Raw genomic sequence first — 20,022 nt, 5'->3', positions numbered from 1 at the left:
GGAAAAATATAATTGTTTGATAATGTTGAATCATTTTGATAAGGTATATCATTTTGTTTTGATAATTTCAAAGCATTACTACACACTATTAGATATACATAATATTATATATAAATAATACTAAAATTAATATTTCAAATAGGTCAAAACAAATGATCATAGATATTTTCAGAATGAAAAGAAAAAGTCTAAATGATTTGTTTCAACACTTTTCTATCAAAAATTTATTCAAAACTGACATGTTCCCACAAAATGTTTCAATTTTGACAAACCTACATTTTCCAATGAAAAACTTGTGTTGACGTTTTTTTCAACCAGATTTAAATATTTATTTATATAATTCCTCCTCCTCTAATTTAAAAATGGCTGAAGCGATGTTGCACAAACTTGGCTGAAGCCAAGTATGGAGGGTTTCAATTCTGAAGGAGAATTTGAGAAAGTATGGAGGCTGAAATGCAATCTTCCAAAGGAATTCCACCCCCTCATTCCACCCTTTCCAGTGGGGTACAGGTACAGGGGAAGGATGAATCAGACTCTACCTGTACAGCATTCGCTTTTACAAATGCAAAAGCAACACATTAATACTGAGCTGAGATCTTTGTGTGTATGAATGACTATATATAGAATATAAAGAAAAGATTTCTGAAATGTTTCCTGTAACATCATACTGCAGACAGAACAGTGTTGTAAGAGAGACTGAAATGTTTCTGTAAATTAATGTGAAGCAAAGAGGCTGAAATTGTGACAGAATGTGCCTCTTAAAAGCAAACATTAAGAGCAAAGTCAAACAGGGAGCAGAAAATAATGCAAAAAAAAAAAAAAGCTCTAGATAAAGACTTTCTATCTTTCTCTTGCCTGCTCCCCACATTACACTTCATAGAGGGAGAAAGTTTGGTTTTACAAGGCCTCTGGAAGAAATAAAGCAGATTTCTGGAACTTTGTGGGTCTCTTTCATACCTTTCATCTCTCAAATAGATGCCTACAGGATCTTCCTCTCTCTCCCCCTTTTTTAAAGTACCAACTTAAAATCAGGAGCATAGAGCTAACGAGCAGCAGATCCCCAGAAGCAAAGGATTTAACATCAAGCCCTGAAGTAAAGTCTATGCTTTAAGAGTTTGCCAACCTTTTTTATTTTATGTAGTTCAAGCTAAAATACTTTCAGCTAGAGTGCATTCACTAAGTGGACACCACTTTGTATTCTGTATTTAAAGCAATTTCCTTGGAGATTTTAGTACTTTTTTTAAAGGATCTATATTTTCCAAATTCTGTTCACAATGAGATTCCATTTTGGAAAAAAACAAAAAAATCAGTAATAGATTAGAATGCCGGAAGAGACCTTTGTCATCTACTCTGACCCCGTATAAACCAGGCCATAAGGCTTCCCTGAAAACTAATTCCTGTTCCTACCAGAGCCTATACTTTAGTAAAACATCCTATCTTAATTTTAAACTTGACAGGGACAGAGAATCCACCACAACACTTGGTAAGCTGTTCCAGTGGCAGACTACCCTCATTGTTAAAAATAAAAGGAGGACTAGTGGCACCTTAGAGACTAACCAATTTATTTGAGCATAAGCTTTTGTGAGCTACAGCTCACTTCATCGGATGCATTCCTCTGTACGAGTTTTTTCATGAAGTTGATAGATTTCCACTCCATACGGCTAAATGCAGTGCCTTGCATAATGACAGGTTTCAGAGTAGCAGCCGTGTTAGTCTGTATTCGCAAAAAGAAAAGGGATACTAGTGGCACCTTAGAGACTAACCAATTTATTTGAGCATAAGCTTTCGTGAGTTTGAGCATAAGCTTTCGTGAGCTACAGCTCACTTCATCGGATGTATCGAAAGCTTATGCTCAAATAAATTGGTTAGTCTCTAAGGTGCCACTAGTACTCCTTTTCTTTTTGTGAATACAGACTAACACGGCTGCTACTCTGAAAATTGTTAAAAATGTGCCTCTTATTTCTATTCTGAATTTGTTTGGCTTCAACTTCCAACCACTGGATCTTGTTATATCAATGCCTGCTAGACTGAAGAGCTCTTTTTTAAATCATTTGTTTGTTCCACATATAGTGGTTACAGACTGTGATCAAGTCACTCCTTAACCTTTTCTTTGTGAAGATAAGCAAATTAAGCTCCTTGAGTCTATTGCTAAAGGTATGTTTTCATGATGCATGATGCAGAGGTTTCTGGCAAAGCATTATCAGCTTTAACTTTAGAATGAGCTACTTCAGGAGTAATACCAGACAAAACTCAGTCAACCCTGCCCTCTCTGCTGTCATGCAAAATGCATAGCTCCAGAGATTCACAACAAGGTTATTAGTGTCCCCTGAAGCAGTCCAAACAGAATTGCAAGATATTACCACTACCACTATATACCCCAAGTCCAATTTTTTTAATGTCAACAACTTTAATTTGTATTTTATCTGACATTTTAAAAAGCCAAATAAATTTTCAGAAAAGCCTGCATTCATAATTGCTTCACTTTATCCTTTATCCTTTGATTTATGGTTTCTTATAATATAAATCCATTTCTAAACTTGTTCCTTCTTTTATTCTTATGCCTGTATCTCAATCCAACAGATCAGATTTTAAAAGTTAATAAAGAAGTAAAGACTCCTATGACATTCATTATTTGTACTGCACTAGTACCTAGGGGCCCCATACAAGGTCCAGGATCCCACTGTGATGGACGCTACAAACATTCCTGTAAAAAGACAGTCTTTGCCCCAGAGAGTTCTCAATCTAGGCTTATAGCGAGGTTAAGCATACAAAAGGAACAAACAACCAGGAGCCAAAGGGGATGACGGGTAATACATAATAGCACTTTCCATCACAGAATCTCAAAGCAGGTTACAAAAAAATTTACATATTCTACTCATTTCACTTGTCCAAGCACTCCAAGCAGATCAGTGGCAGAGTCAAAAATAATAAACACCTGTGTCTCCTGACTCCCAGTCCTGTGCCCAAAGTACTGAAACACACTGCCACCTTATCAAAATGAGCTAGCCATCAGTAAACCAAATTGTGCTGAAGAGCTCACAAGTTAAAGGATAACAGTGAGTCAATGCCAGAAGTCCATTTGTATAGGAGAAAGATTTTTTTGATTTTTTTTAAATACAGAAAAGCACTTAACTGCATCAGCCTATAAAATATTTCACCAAGAATAAGTTTTTTCAGGAAACTGTAAAATGTTTGAACAGAAACAAGACGGAAAGAGATGAGAAAATGAAAGGTTTTGTTTAATATTTCATGCTTTGTAGGAAGGTTGTTTTCACCTGAAAGCATAGGTGGTGGAACTAGGGGTGCTGGGGGTGCTGATGGTGCTGATGCACCCATCGTCTTGAAGTGGTTTCCATTATATACAGGGTTTACAGATTGAGTCAATGGCTCTCAGCACCCCCACTAAACAAACTGTTCCAGCACCCCGTCCTGAAAGTGCCCTTCAAGGTGAGAAAGTCCAGCAACCTTATCTTTTTCTCGATGTTGACTTAAAGGCCACAATAGTTTCAACATGAAAATATTATTTTCACAACCTTAAGATTATCTATCCACTTGTATTCTCTCCACTTTTGTGGCTCCTTCCCTTCAAACCCCATTCCCACTAGCAACTCTGAGGAATTTTTGCTCATCCCAGTGAGAACTCTTCCAGTATATAAGAAGCTTGGCTTTAGCTTTCTGACTTTGTTCCCCTGATAAGGAATAAAAGTGTAATAAAAGCGTTTTACTAAAACAGGGTGTAGAGGCTGGGAGATCATCACTGGTAGATTTTCAACATTTCTAGGTGCATGATATTAGAAAGACAGTGAATAAGATTAAGCTGAGGGGGTTTCTGCAGAATCACGTCCTTCCATCTGAAGGAACAGAATTTTCATCAGCTAAGTGTGACTACCAGATGATACTATGTACGGAGGAAAGAATATAAAAAATATCAGGACAAGGCCTTCTGGTCTTTAAGTATATGATTCCTGCATCCTTGTTATCATGTGAGTTTTCATAATTTGTGATGTTTAAGGTAGAAGTGATGCATACATATTTTGATGTTTGGCACAATACATAGTGTTGTAATAGCATTCTGTCTCCTGGATGATTTATAGAAAAATCACAAAGTTATTTGTGAACTGAGACAGTCTTCTCTTCTTCAGGCTAAAGTTACCAAGTCCAGTGCTGAATTAGAGACACTGAATATTCCCAAATGCTTGGGGCAAGTTATTTTGTTTGCCCAGGTACAATCTAATGTGAGGTGGCACATTTCCAGAGCCCAGTCTTACTTTGGTCAGCTTTATCCTTTAGTTCATCAATATGGATAGGTATACACCACAGATCAGATGTCCAGGTCTCCATCTATCAGGAACTATTCCTAATTCCTCTTATTCTGTCTCACACAACATACTGACTATGATTATGTTATTGCTGGAGTTATTCCCAGCACTGATGAATGCATGTTCCAACTGTCACTATTTTGTTCCTTCATTTCATTTCATTTTTGTTTTAAAATTAAATTTTGAGATTAAGGGTAAAATCCAGGCTCCACTGAAGTCAACAGCAAAATTCCCATTGACTTCAGTGAGGTCACGATTTCAACTTCAAAGGTCATTTCAATTTAGATGTGCCATGGTGCTGAGGACTATATTCTGCTGCACCCAGGAGCCTCATCTGAAGTCAACAGTGCTACCCAGAGGGAAGAATCTGACCCAGAGAATCAGTGATATGACACTCTTCCATGAGAGAGGTAGAAGTGTACATTTGGGGACAGAAATAAGGTGGGAGCATAGTACATCTGTTTATTCTATGCATGTGTGGTCATGGAATCTGCTCCTTGCCGCAGAATTGTGCTCCAGAATCCATAATTTCATTTTAAAATATCTTTTCAGCCCTCAGGGTTGTGAAGATCACCCCAGAAACACGAACCAAGTGTAAACCAATGCAGTATTGTCTTTCTGAGACAACCTAAAACTAAAGCTGCTGGGAGTTATGAACTGACCCATTCTCCTAAAGATACTTTAAAATGTCAGCATTTAACTATTGCATTGCTGATTAGCAGGAGCATTCAGCTGAGGTGCCTGCTAGAGGTCAAAAGCTCAAACTGTCCCCTATCCAGCTGCCAAAACATGCAGCTTCCCCAATAACCCATTTGATGCACTTTTGAGTTGTAAATACAGTAATCTGCAGCCTTGACAAAAAGTGGGGAATTGTATAATATAAACTAAGATCTCAGAAATATCACAGGGGTTTCTATACTCACAGTATAATTCATTTTCATAATTAATTCATTGCAAACCTACAATAATGCTGCTACAGAATTTTCAATCTCTGCACCTGAGTGCCACAGAATACAGATCCCAGTTTGATGCCTGGGCCTGGTTTACCACTAGATGAGATCAAACGAAAAACTTTGGATCTAAACACAGACCCTAGACTTGGGGAATGTCCAGATTAGGGTTGCCACCTTTCTAATTGCTGGTAACTGGACACCCGAAGCCCTGTCTCTGCCGCCTCTTTTCCTCTAGGCCCTGCCCTTCTCTGCCTTTTTCCCCCAAGGCCCCACCCTGTCACTTGCTGGATCATCTCGACCTCCCTCCCCGCACTAGCTGGCCTCCCTCTACTCTGGGGCAGTCATGGGAGTTACTGTGGCCTGACAAGGAGCCTGCCTGCAGATAGAAGGCAGCCCCGGCTGAGGTTAATGACCTAGCACCCCACCTTCCAGTCCTCTGGTAACTGGGATTTTGATGTTCAGTCAGTACATCTGACCGGACAATGCCAGGTCTCCTTTTCTACCTGACTTTCCAGTTGAAAACCAGGCACCTGGCAATTCTAGCTGAGGTTCTGATCTGAACTTTGCACCCTAGACTCACCCTAATTAAAACATATTATAGTTTGTTTTCTTTTGCATTTCCCAACACAATACATTCACATGAATCTTACCACCTGGTGATATTTTTGTTCTATTCCCTGGACCCACCTCTTTTTGGGACACTCTAAACAAAGCTGTAGGGGTGAACCACCTTTTCAGTGGACAGAACAGCATGGAAGTGACACCAAGTATACAATATATATGACCTAGGACCATCTTTATTGCCACATCCTTTAAATAGCAGTTTATCACATTCACCAAACAAAGAGGGCAACCCACCTGAACCAAATAACCATGCAGAGCAAGTTGAAAATTTTCCAACTGAACTTTTTTTTGCCAGAAACTGCCAATTTCTCAAAATCAAAAAACATTCTGCATGAATATGTTGATTTCAATAAAATTTTGCTGAGGAAAAAAATCAAAACAAAGATTTTCTACCTTATCAGAATGGAATGTTGTAATTTTTTTTCTTTTGGAATAACTTTTCATTAAAAATATTTTATATTATTTTCTTTTAACATCACAAGCCTGTAACAGACAAGTTCTCTCTTGCCCCAAAATAGAGGGAAACCTTTAACAGCCTCATGCAAACAGCAGTTTGGGGGAGTGGGGGGGTAGGGAAGTGTTTGGACAGACTAAGACTACCACTTTGAAGTTCAAGTGCTCAATATCAGAATGAATTAAACAAAGTTTTGAAACTGAAAAGAATGAGCAATGAGTGAATATGGGAATGAGCGACAGGGGATGGATCACTTGATGATTACCTGTTCTGTTCATTCCCTCTGGGGCACCTGGCACTGGCCACTGTCGGAAGACAGGATACTGGGCTAGGTGGACTTTTGGTCTGACCTAGTAGGGCCATTCTTATGTTCTTATGTTCTAATCTCAGATGATTCAAAGTGTTCGGTTCAGTTTGTCGATACAGATTATTTTTGTCTTTCTGGTTAGAAATACCACAGGATTAATCCTTTGGTGCATTTTGGTATCTCGGTTTCCAGTCTTAGATAAAGAAGTGTGATTGCGCGTCAAAATATTAAAAATTAATGACAAAAAGGTCAAGCAAAAAGGTTCAGATTCGGAGAATTTGAATCTCCAGTGTTAGAATCAGAAAAAAAATTATGCAGTGAGATAATGGCCATTAACAACTTCCATTAACAAAAGCTGAGCAACATGATACCAGTAAGCAAAGCACTTTACAGATCCATTCTTAGAAAATCCTTCTAATTTTTAGAGGCACTTGATGAATGATTTTTCTTTGATTTAATACATGTTCATCCAAATCCAAACAAAGCTTTTTTTGGATTCAAAGAAGACTGACCGTAGCTGTTGGTGATTTAGCTCACTGGAAATGAACAATGCAGAAAATGCAATGACTTTCACTGTGAATAGGTGAGAAGTTTGAATAAAAATGCAGTGTGAATGGGAAAGTCTTATTAGTGAGTGTGAAAAGCTGATTAGTTTGTCAGGCATGCTGCATAAGTATGAGGATTTTCAAATATTCTTGTTAGAAAACAGTGTATAGGATTAGAGAGTTAAACCTGAAGATGCCTGCAGGTTTCCCTTGCTCTGGGGAAAACATTTAGAGAGGTGTACACTGGTCAGTGGAGAAATGTCTAAATCATTAGGCAAATTGGAGACTGAAATAAATACAAGGATTACCTGCAAATACCAAACAGTCAATACAATCCTCCTCTGCAATCAAATGAGTATGCCCCGGATGGTAAAGTGAACAGCATTAATAGTTCTGAATTTGAGACAATTCTGCTCCCTCAGCCTGCACAAACAATTCATATGCATTAAAATTTTGACACCAGGTAGCAGTGCACATAATGCCATAAATGCACATAAAGGGATTGTTCTAAATTAAGAAATGCAACTTTATGCTTTCTGGTTATATTTGCATAGGAAGCTCTTCCTTGGTCCCACCATCACCACAAAACAAGCTGGTTGAGACAAACTGGGGTACCACTAAACATCTCTCTGAATTGACTTCCCTTTTAACTTAACTTTCTCTTGATACTGCACCCTCTTCTTCATTCCTTCCAGCTTGACATGACACCACAAAAAGCCTGTATGTAAAAAGCTAGCACAAAACTTGGGCAGACAGTGGCAACATAACATGGTACCACATGGGTACCAAATTTCAAGCATTTTGCTAGTCTTCGTTGTCAGGAATTGGGACCAATATGGAGGCAGCATTTTCATCCCCTTTGGAGTGAGGGGGCAAGGAAAGACAGAGTTAATTCTCCATGCTGTTTTCAACTCATATCTCCAATATTGCCCAGAGGCAATAATGCATGATTTGTAGAGGACCCCAAATGATATGCAGTCGTATGAATGAGACCCTAAAGAAGCCACATCCAGAACCACTTGATTGGAATATCACTACAAGAGAAAAGCTTCAACAGTCATGCTGAGTGATTCCAAATAACCTCACTTTAAAAATACAAAGAGCTATCATGGAATAAACCCAGCTACTATCTCTCTTAATGGGTAAAGGTGAATCTTGCACAGTGTAATTCACCTGTTCATTAAACAATTCCCCTTATTCCATCCTTCTTTCTAAATGAAATGCTCTAGAGATTAAATTATTAATACTATATATAGACTATATTCTATATTAAAACTATATATAGACTACCAAAATCATACATAGTAAATGCAGCACAGGAAGAACTGCCATTAAGTCAAAGGCAAATACTGCATATTTACATCTCTGCAAAGTAATATAGACAAGACACAAAGAGTAGCCCATAAACCGAATTAAACTTAAAAGAATATTGAGGTTCATAAAGATGCACAAATTTAGTTATACTGTGGATAGATATGGATGGAGTACAAAGGTGTAATTAGAGCAGAATCAGAGAACACCGTACTGTTTCTTCTTTGGAAAGGGCCCAGTGATAGGCAGGCATCAAATAGTGAAGGGGAATGAAAGGGGGTAATGTTATATAGTAGCTAGCTAGACTCATCTCTGCATATAAAACATATTCCTCAGAAATTCACTAGATAGCAAACTTCTACTAAAAAATACTTAGCATAAAATGAAAATTAACTCTGCAATTGTCAAAAAACTTCTAAATCTGAATCCTGCACACATAGATTTCAAAAAGAAATTACCCTACATTTAAAGCATAAGTAACGAGATGAATCTTTCAACTTGCAGTCAGCTAAACAGGACTATCCCATCTCCATGAGGTCGTGTGGAGGTCAACAAGACACAGGCAAAGAGCTTTGGTATAAGAGGAAAAGCTTCTGTTACCCCTATATCTGATTGACCTGGCTGGATGATCATTTTTCATCATGCAATGTCAGTCACCAAAAGAGATATCCATAATGCTTTGAAGCATTGCACTTATTATAATTAAAAAAAACCCATCACTTTGGCTGACAAAGTAGCAAGAAGTGTGATTTGCACACAAAATAGTGTCACACACATCTGGGTACTAAATTCAGCACAGAAGTTGGCCTTTGGTGTTCTTAGTCTCCATATTTACTCTAAAGAGCAAAAAAGATTTTTCTGCACAAAGCTTGAAATTTCTAGTAAACATGTCATGAATACCCCGATGTGGATATAGGCAGTGGTGAGCTGGAGCCGGTTCGCACCGGTTCTCGGGAACCGGTTACTAAATTTTGAAGCAGTTTTAGAACCGGATGTTAAAAATTGTTAGGAAAACAAATTTTATAAAATGATCTTAAAACGAATAATCTTAATCTTATAAAATGGTGTAGAAAATAATAGGGCAGGGGTCGGCAACCTGCAGCACGCCTGCCAAAGGTGGCAGGTGAGCTGATTTTTACTGGCACGCTGCTGCCAGCCGGGGTCCACTGGCCCCACTCAGCCCACTGCCTGCCTGGGTGAACAGAACTGAGCGGTGCCGGCAGCCGGGACCCTGGCTGGCAGAAGCTGGCGGCCGGAACCCCAGACCAGCGGCGGGTGAGCGGCTGCCGGTCTGGGGTTCTGTCCGCCACCCCACTCAGCCCGCCGCCGGACTGGAGTTTTGGCCGCTGGCCCCTTGCCAGCTGGGGTCCCAGCCATTGGCCCCTCTCTGCCCGCTGCCTGCCTGGGTGAACGGAACTGAGCGGGGCCGGTGGCCGGGACCCTGGCTGGCAGGAGCTGGCGGCCAGAACCCCAGACCAGCAGCGGATGAGCCGCTGCCAGTCTGGGGTTCTGTCTACCACCCCTCTCAGCCCGCCGCCAGACTGGAGTTCTGGCCGCCGGCTCCTGCCAGCTGGGGTCCCGGCCACCGGCCCCTTGCCACCCTGCTCAGCCCACCGCCGGACTGGGGTTCCGACCACCAGCCCCTTGCCAGATGGGGTCCAGGCCGTCGGCACCGCTTAGCCTGCTGTCATTCTGGGGTTCCGTGGGGGGCTCAGGTAAATGTAAAATTTATAACTGGAATGGGAAACCTTAAATTAATGAAGACTTGTAATACGGTGTACACAAATAAACTTTAAATGCAAAGGGACGCAGAATGCTAGCAGTTAAAGAGCCGTTTCTACAACAGATAGTTCCAGATTTATGTTGCTATGCGCGTGCGCATGTAATGTCGCAGGCTGCGACTCGGTCGCATCCAAGTTTGTCCTGACGCAAGACAAACGTCTCATTTATTATTCCTGGTTGCACTTGCGTCGTTTGTGCACTTGCTCAACTGTTTTCTGTACAATTCAACACGACCAGTGAGTCATAGTCGGTCTGTTTGTTTCTAGTAAATTGCGTGTGATATTTCGGTGTGTAATACTAACTGGACTGTTATTCGAAGATTAAAGTTTTCTATTCAATATTATTTACCCTTCATAATGATACGCCAGAAAAGCATTCGTGACTGGTTTTCCACTAAAATGACAAAATCATTAGTCAGTAATTCTAGTAGTGAAAATAAGGATTTAAATGCTGAAAACACCAATGACAATAATTTTGGTGATGAAAATATCTTAAATGTTGAATCATCTGAAAATGTGTCCGCAATGCAAGAGGATTTACATGATTGTGAAAATGTAGTACCCGATTGTTGGACTTCTGAGCAGGCACAATATTTTTTAAAGAAATATAATGGCTTGATAATTGAAGGCAAAAAACTTGGCTGTTCCCACTGTGCAAATATGTCACATTTGGGGGTCCTTGGAGGAAAATCTTTACACATTTCTTCGGAATGGCAAAAGTGTACTATTAAAGCATCTGGAACTGATGAAAAAAGTTCAGCAACCTTCATTAAGAAACAAAATGAAGGAACATTTTGAATCAAGCTCTCATTTGAGAGTTATAAATATTTTAAATGAATCTAAAAAAGAACCTCTCACTAAAGTGATTGATAAAGTTACTGAAAAAAATATTGCAATAACCAGCAAAATTTTCAACATAGTTTACAGCTTAGTAAAAAGAAACCGACCAATGTCAGACATGGAGGATGAAGTAGAGCTACAAATTAAGAATGAAACTGATTTAGGGAACTGCCTACATTCTTGATTTTCGGCCATCAGAATCGTAGCGCATATTGCTGAATTAATAAGAAAACAAATTTTTAGTAAAATCATTTAAAACAATTCAAAGATGTGTATTATTATTGATGAAGCTTCTACAATTTCAACGAAAACTGTGCTTGTAATTCTTATAAAATGTGAATTACAAGATTCTTCACCAACAATTTTTCTCAATTTAGTGGAATTAGAATCAACAAAAGCAGAAAATATTTACAATGCTTTGAGAAATATGTTAACCAATATAGGATTTGACACAGAATATTTAAAGAAAAATTTAATCGGATTTTGTTCTGATGGCGTGAGCACCGTGCTTGGACATAAATCTGGAGTTGCTACAAGACTCATTCAAGATTTTCCAAACATTAGAATTTGGCATTGTTTGAATCACCGGCTACAACTGGCTTTAGATGATGCTATAAATGATATCAATGAAATAAGCCATTTCAAGATTTTTTTGGACAAGATTTATGCAATTTTTCATCAGTCAAATAAAAGTCAGTTTGAACTTTAAAAAGTTTCTGAAGAACTATATATTGAAATAATCAAAATAGGCCGTGTTTTTGGTCCACAATGGGCTTCTTCTAGCCTTAGAGCTGTCAAAACGGTCTGGAGAGCTTATCCAGCTCTTTATATTTATTTTTCAAAAAATAAGAAATTTTCTGGCATGGAAAAAAGATTGAAAAACAAAGAATTTTTAAAAGACTTGCCATTAATGATTGACATTTTGGATGAACTTGCATTATTATCAAATGCACTGCAAGTGACACAATTGAGTTTAACAAAGGCAGATAAGCTAATCAAACGAACAGTTGATTTTTTCATACAATTAAAAGATAGTTTTGGTATACATGAAAATAAAATTAATGAAATGATAGAAAGTGATGCTTTTGACTGCATAGAGTTTGAAGATAATGTAAGGTTTAAATCACTGCCACGAGACAAAGTAATAGAGTGTATTATTGAAAAAATGAAGGCAAGATTATTAAACGAAAATCACATTAAATATAAAGAAGATAATTTAGGTCATTCTAGTAATACACCTAAAATAGTTGAATTATTCAGTGTTATGGATCCCACTTCATGGAATATTGAAGATGTCGGGTTACCTTGGAAATCAGGAGAAGAAAAAGTTCATGAATTAAACAAATTCATAAAATTTGTAGTCGATTTAAATGATTTTTGTGACTATGTAGAGAATAACATTCAATCAAAACATCTTCTTGATCCGGAAACAATAAGGAAAGCAAAGCAAATTATGAACACAATTGCAATTTGTTCTGTTTTTCGTTGATGAATATTATTTGTAGTGATAAAAGGGCGAATTTAACAATTACACATATCTCAAGCTTTATGACCATCAATTTGTTGGGAAAACCACTAAGTTCCTGGAATCCAATACCATATGTTAAAGCATGGATGAGAAGTCATCGATCCGCATTAGATGCCATAGTTTGTGTATCCAACACCAAAGATTACAGAGAAGATCAAGAAGCCATTTGGAAATTACTACCTAATTAGTAATAAATAATGTACTTAAATATTCTTTAAAATATTGCTTGTTGCATTGTATACTTCAACATGAATATATTACACTTTTTATTTTTAATAACTTAAGTAGTTCACATGTAATATTTTAAAATACAAGAATAATAGGCATTTCATTCTTAAATATTATCATTTGCTTACTCATACATCTCTTTTTTATATTTTCTTCTTTTCAAATGTATTTTAAATTAATTTAAGAGAGCAATACTTTGTTTCTATTGTAACAAACATGTAAAAATGTTTTTTATTTTTTTTTTTTTGGTTGTTAAGTGTGACTCCCAATGACTCAATGCATTGCCACTTCTTATGGAAAAAGGTACAAAAAATACATACTGTGGCACATCCCTTAAATCAGAACTTTTTATAGGGAACCGGTTGTTAAGATTTTGGCAGCTCATCACTGGATATAGGGGTGGGGAAAGGAATGCTAATTCTACTTCAGACATGGTCTTTTGCACAAGCATTAAATTCAAAATCTAGCACTCTCTTATTTGTGTGGTTAATGTAGTTTTCACCCAAGACGCAAGAGCTACTTCTACTAAGCCATTAAACCAACCAGATAAACTACAAAACCTCTCCTGGTCCATGCATGGTCTGAAGTGGAGTTAGCAATGAACCAAACTATAGAAATTTAAGAAAAAAAATATGTTTAGTGCTCCAGCAAATTTCATCTGCAAAGAGACCTCGAGGTTGTTCTGTTTGCATGTTAATACCTCATGTATATATTTTTATGCAGCAACATGACTTGTTACACATTTTCAAGAATAGGTTGTTAACTATTACTGTAAGACTGTAGGAATCTATTGTGTGATGGTCTTTTATTAGTCTTGATGCTTTTGAGAATGGGGAAAAGATATGTTCTTTGTAATAACACTCTTGGATTTGAGAGGGAAATGAAGGTAGTATTGAACTAACTAACTATAGAAATATACATGGATAGTGAAAAACCTATAGTGGTTACAACCTTAGCATTTTTAATAGCCTACACATCAGCTAAATGAGAGGAAAGAAGAGCAGAAATTTCACTGGTTAATTGGAGGGGAGAAGGGAAGGTGGATTAGATATAAGCCCAAACCAAACCTCAAGACCCTAAATACCACTAAATGAGAGGAAAGTTTGAATCCAGAATTATTTGTCTGGAGCCCTCTCTACAAAATATATATTCTTACAAATTTTCACTATCCTGGACAGTGGCAATAGGGATCTCAGCCTCCAATCTGAGCAGGTTCAAAGAGGCAGGTACTTAAATTATTAAACTGCTTACCAAAGGTGATGCCCCACTTTGAATAACACTAGTAATCTTATGCTAATATGAGCAGGGCACTGGTATATTTAGGGTCCTGTGGGAATTTAATTCTTTCATGATGCCACTTCCACTGTTAAGAGCCAGGAAACACGTGGGACAGAAAAAGAAGATCACAAACAAAAAAGTTAAAACATTATTACATAAAACATTATGCCAGGCCCCAACCTCCAAACTTTTTCAGATTTCCCATGTTTGTGCAATACTTCCACTTTAAGATCTTTAATTATCATAAATTAATCACATCCCTGAGGCATTATGAGGCAGCAGGCAATGGTGGATGCCTCTAATCTCTCTGGGGTGTAATTATTTTATGATAACCACACCTCAGGGTTACCTGATTGCAATTATGGAAAATTTTATTCTCTCCCCCTCACAAGTCCAGCCTTTTTAAAATTAAATACATCTCTGACCTATTTTACACAATCCCAATGCCTTGCCTTAAAGTGCAACGTAAGACTTTGTTCTTGTCTTTAGAAAGTACAGGAAGTCTAACCTCTTTTACTGTATGAAGCATTTCAGTACTATATAAACTATTAGAGGGAAGTATTTTCAGAGAGACTGGATTTCTATAAGGATTTATTCAGTGTTTGACTCAGGAAGGATTATCATCATCAGTAGCATAATGGAAAGTTGGGAAAATCTGTTATTGTAAAAGCTTGCCTATACGAACACTTAGCTTGCAGCTAGCTGGAGCGTAAATCTACCTCGCACTAGCCTGCCACACACTAAATGTTCATGTGGATGCAGCTGCCGCGCATTAAAAGTTCTGTAATGCACTTTGATCTAACCCACTTTGAAACTCCCTCCCTCTATGTGAACAAGATATAACCAGGGGATTGAAGAAGCATTGAAGGAAAGAATTCCACAACTGACTGGCTTCGTACAAAACAGCCACACAATTTCTCCACTGCCCCTACTACATTACTTGGGCTATAGTAGCCCATACAGCTATACATGGGACTTTTAGGACTGGTGATCTGCTTACTACTCTGCTTATCTTCTAGACATTACTACCATCTATCTCTACACTATCAGGGCATAGTCTGCAGGCCGCCCACCTTCAACAGATTCATAAATGATCTGGGAAAAGGGGGTGAACAGTGAAGTGGCAAAATTGACAGATGACACAGTTACTCAAGATAGTTAAGCCAAAGCTGACTGCAAAGAGTTACAAAGGGATCTCACTAAACTGCGTGACTGGATGACAAAATGGCAGATGAAATTCAATGTGGATAAATACAAAGTAAATCATATTGAAAAAAATAATCCCAACTATACATACAAAATGATGGGGATCTAAATGACTTGTTACCACTGATGAAAGACCTTGGAGTCACCATGGATAGTTCTCTGGACGCATCACCCCCCTAACCCGTTAGGAAAGGGATAGGTAATAAAACAGAAAATCTCATAATGCCACTATAAAAATCCATGACACACCCACATCTTGAATACTGCATGCAGTTCTGGTTGCCCCATCTCAAAAAAGATATATTAAAATTGGAAAGGATACAGAGAAGGGCAACAAAAATGTTTAAGGATAGGGAACAGCTTCCCTATGAGGAGAGATGAAGAAGACTGGGACTGTTCAGCTTACAAAAGAGATGACTAAAGGGTTATAAACTTATGAAGAGTGTGGAGAAAGTTAATAAGAAAGTGTTAATTTCATCAGGTACCTCCTAGTTCTTGTGTTATGTAAAGGGATAAATAACAGGTAACAAGTTTAAAACGAACAAAATGAGGTACTACTTCACACAACGCGCAGTGTACCTGTGGAACTCCTCGCCATACAATGTTGTGAAGGCCAAAAGTAAAACTGGGTTAAAAAAAGAATTAGATAAGTTCATGGAGGATAAGTCTATCAATGGCTATTAGCAAGATGGTCAGGGACACAACCCCATGCTCCAGGTGTACCTCAACCTCTGACTGCCAGAAGCTGGGACTGGACGACATTCAGAATTGCCCTGTTCTGTTCATTCCCTCTGAAGCATCTGGCTGTTCATCAGCCACATCAGCCAATGTTCATATGTTCTTATGAGGCCTGGACAAAAGCATAGTTGTATTTTGAGGGAATAGACAGTCATTAGGATTAAATTATTCTTTCTGCAAGAAAACTGAAAAGTGCAGCAACTTCCATCATCTCATCTTTCCTCCCTGAATCTCCTTCTAGCACACTAGCATATGTGTTTCATTTATTCACTCTTGCTCTGTTCAGCAGCAGTGCCTTTAGGGTGGCTCTAAATACTAAAATATACATAAGCACAATAAGCCCACAACAATGCATTGACATGAATGTTACCTGCATGCATGTTAAAGAAGTGTTTGACTTATCAGTCATTAACTTATCATTTGTATGTTATACCACCTAGACTGCAAAAAGAAAAGGAGGACTTGTGGCACCTTAGAGACTAACCAATTTATTTGAGCATGAGCTTTCGTGTAGCTGTAGCTCACGAAAGCTCATGCTCAAATAAATTGGTTAGTCTCTAAGGTGCCACAAGTCCTCCTTTTCTTTTTGCAAATACAGACTAACACGGCTGTTCCTGACACCTAGACTGTGCCATTTTTGTTCTTATTCATCTAAATGGATACCTAATAATTGGAGTTTAAGTCCAAATGCAGATGCTTAAAGAAGTGTTCTCACTTTCAGAAATGAACAGCCAGCCTTTCTCACTAAATTCAATCAAAGCTGCAGGGGCACAGCACTTTTCAAAATCTGGGCATTTATTCAATCACTCAAACATGAATTTAGGAGCCTACATTTAGGAAGCCATATTTGAAAATCTTGGCCATAACACTAAATGTTGCGGAGCAGACATGTAAAATAAGACAGATTCCAGTCCCAAAGAACTTAAAATATAACAAGATAATTAACAGACAAAGGGGAACTTGGAAAGGAATAGATTAAAGATACCCAATAGTATATTAGAACCCACACTCTAAATTCCACTTTTCATTGTTACTTAGCTCTATGCCTTGTGCTGATTTACTTTATCCTTCCTTATCTCCTTTCTATTACTTTAAACCTTGTCCATTTCCTCTTTTCTGTTATTATTTGTATTACTGTTAGTGAAACTGCATTTCATTGCCATTGTTTTCTTGCCAGTTTTGTGTTCTTTCATGTATTTTAATCCTTGCCAAATAGCCTTTTAACAGCATACCTCACAGATGTGGAGGTTGATTCCTGTCACAAGCCTCTACGATAATTTTGTTTATGAAACGAAAGTCTGCCATAGATTTTCTCTAACAGTCATAAATATTCTTGAACGCCAGTGCTTGAAGCAGAACCTTGACATTAAAAGATCAGCTGCCAAATATCTGAAGCTGCAGACACCAAATTCTTCCATTTAAGAATTAAATTTTGATAACTGGAGGAATGATAAGATTCCATCAGAGACTCATGACAGATTTGTTAAATTTGGTATTTATATTAATGAGATCTGGACAGTGGATTCTACTGTAGACTTTACAGGCATTATCCTATTTCCCCTAAAAAATGATACACTTACGCTTCTTTTGATCCTTTCATTTAAGGGTCTCAAAGCACTTTACAAACATTGATTGAACCTCTCAGTGCCACTGAGACAGGAAATCATCATCATCATCTCCACTTTATAACTGGGAAGACTGAATTAACAGAGAAGGCAGGCAAGTTACCAAAAGATAGATAGCAAAGATGTGGCAGAGCCAGAAACAGAACTCAGGCAGGCTGATTCCTGTTCCCATGTTCTAGTCACCAGACCTTGCTGACTGAGTATGACCTTCCCATCAATGAGTAGCATTAGTCAACATGCAAACTAAGATGTATGATAAAATCCAAACCCAGAAGATATTTGGCAAGCTTTATAAGTGCCAGCCATTGCTGGAGTAACATGTGCACTCAAATATCTGTTTATGTGTAGTTGGTAGGAAGTTGACTGTCTGTGTTTTGAAAACCACTAAATTCACCATTCCTCCTGAAAGTAATTATTTTATGTATGGGTGTCAGCTTCAGACAGACATGGAAAATGGGCCTTTTTCTGAACACTTAATCACATACGCAACCGCTGTCAATCTGAAAAGCCTTTACAAAGCCAGACCCACTTGGATTTGGAATTGCTCTTGCAGCCCTTGGAGTGCATTACATTTTGTTGACTTTACTCAGCTTTGAAAATCTCACCCCTAAGTTTCTTTTTCCAACCACCACTACCCAAACCCAGTTGCTGACTGATGGGAAAAGTACTACTGCAAACCAACGACATAAAATAAAATACATTCCAAATTGATAATGGAGGGAATTCATCTTTCTGAAAGATCAGACTATCATTGCTGTAAGACATAGGTTTTAGTCACAGCAAAGAGCATTTAGGATAAGCGCTATAGGTCTGATACCAAGCTTAACAGAAAATCACTCTTCCAAATAGAACTGCAGCAAAGTGGCAGGGAAATTATTGTCACAAAGTTAATGTATTTGCATTGATTCTCCTGGGCCAATGCCAGGGAACTTTAATTCAAACTCATTAGGGAGAAGCAAATAAAAACTGCTGCTTGCATATTCACTCTTCTTCTCTTTTGTTATAAAGTATTAATTAAACTGCCTACAGCCTTACCAGAATGCTAAATAACTAGGAAGCAGAAGACAAAAAAAATGGTGACTCCATAAACAATGGTAAAATCTGTACAAGTTTGATTAAGAGCCAGGATTCTGTAATACATTGTGTAAGAGTATTAAAGGACAACTCTTTTTTCTCAAAAAAAATTCTTTCATTTTTCTGTTCTCCATTATTTTAATCCTGCACGCTTTAAATGTTACGATGAAATATTTACCCTATGACAACAAACATTTTGGAGTAATGTTGCAATCTAAGCACAGGAAAATACTAAAGTTAAGCAACTGGTAAAGTCAATACCAAAATAAGAAAAAATGTTTCCTTAAGTTCATTCACCATAATATTTTATTTCTTTAGTTATTAAAAATCTGTACCTACCCAACATCCAAAGTGAACAGTTATATACAAAAGACAGAGCAACCACACCATCGTCTTCCCTATTCTCTCAAATTATCAAAACTAAACTTCTTCCCCATCCCTTCTTAAATTACTTTAACCCACACAAATTTACCAATACCGTCAAAGAATCCTGAAAACAACATTTCATCGATTCATTCCCTTTCAATTTTATTCTGTGCCACTTCAGAAACTTTTTTTCCCCACAGTGCCTTTAATGGAAATAAATAACATGGCTGATTTGGCGGCAATTAGATAGTTTGACAGATTGATGAGATTCCATCACAGGCCTGAATCTTACCCAGCAGGACTAGTAACCAAAAGTCTTTAATTGCCAATGGCTGCATGGGAGTCTAAATGGAATGAGTGCATGGTATCAGTTCACATCTTTGTTCACAGATATCACATAACAATAACCACCATCATAATTGGCACCTTTCCTGGCAATCTCAGGAGAAAGGCCAGAGACTGAATGGGTTTGGAGACTTAACTACTATCCATCTCAAACCTCAGTACTTCCTCCAAAACATAGAGGGGGAGGCTGATTAGGAGAACAGTCTGGAGAAGCTTGTTTTGTGGATACCTGGAGGACTTTGACTCAAAGGCTGTCAATCTGGCACCTTTCACCAGGATTTTAAAAATGAAATTAAGATGCAAATGTGACCATTTTAACATGTTTTTGAACATCAGCCATAGTAATTTCACCACAGCTCTGTGGAAATCATTTGTTAATATTTAGGGCTGCATGAATAACTGGGTTTTTGGTTCCCTGGCAGTTGCAAAAAAATTAAAAATTGGTTCTGACTGAGCTGAAAATGATTTTTTTTTTAAATTTTTGCCCCAAAACAAAACAT

At 37.9% G+C, this 20,022-nt stretch overlaps 1 protein-coding gene and 1 pseudogene across 5 annotated transcripts in view; one reads left to right on the top strand and one right to left on the bottom strand.

Moving 5' to 3' along the window:
* Positions 1-20,022, bottom strand: part of RGS6 (regulator of G protein signaling 6) — a 526,529-nt gene that overhangs the window by 455,090 nt on the left and 51,417 nt on the right. The gene's annotated exons all lie outside the window — the stretch shown is intronic.
* LOC142072384 (E3 SUMO-protein ligase KIAA1586-like) lies at positions 10,652-12,850 on the top strand (annotated as a pseudogene).

Source organism: Caretta caretta, chromosome 6, assembly GCF_965140235.1.
Source record: "Caretta caretta isolate rCarCar2 chromosome 6, rCarCar1.hap1, whole genome shotgun sequence".
Taxonomy (NCBI): Eukaryota; Metazoa; Chordata; order Testudines; family Cheloniidae; genus Caretta; species Caretta caretta.
The sequence above is the reverse complement of the archived record's forward strand: the minus strand, read 5'-3'. Positions and strand labels throughout refer to the sequence as shown.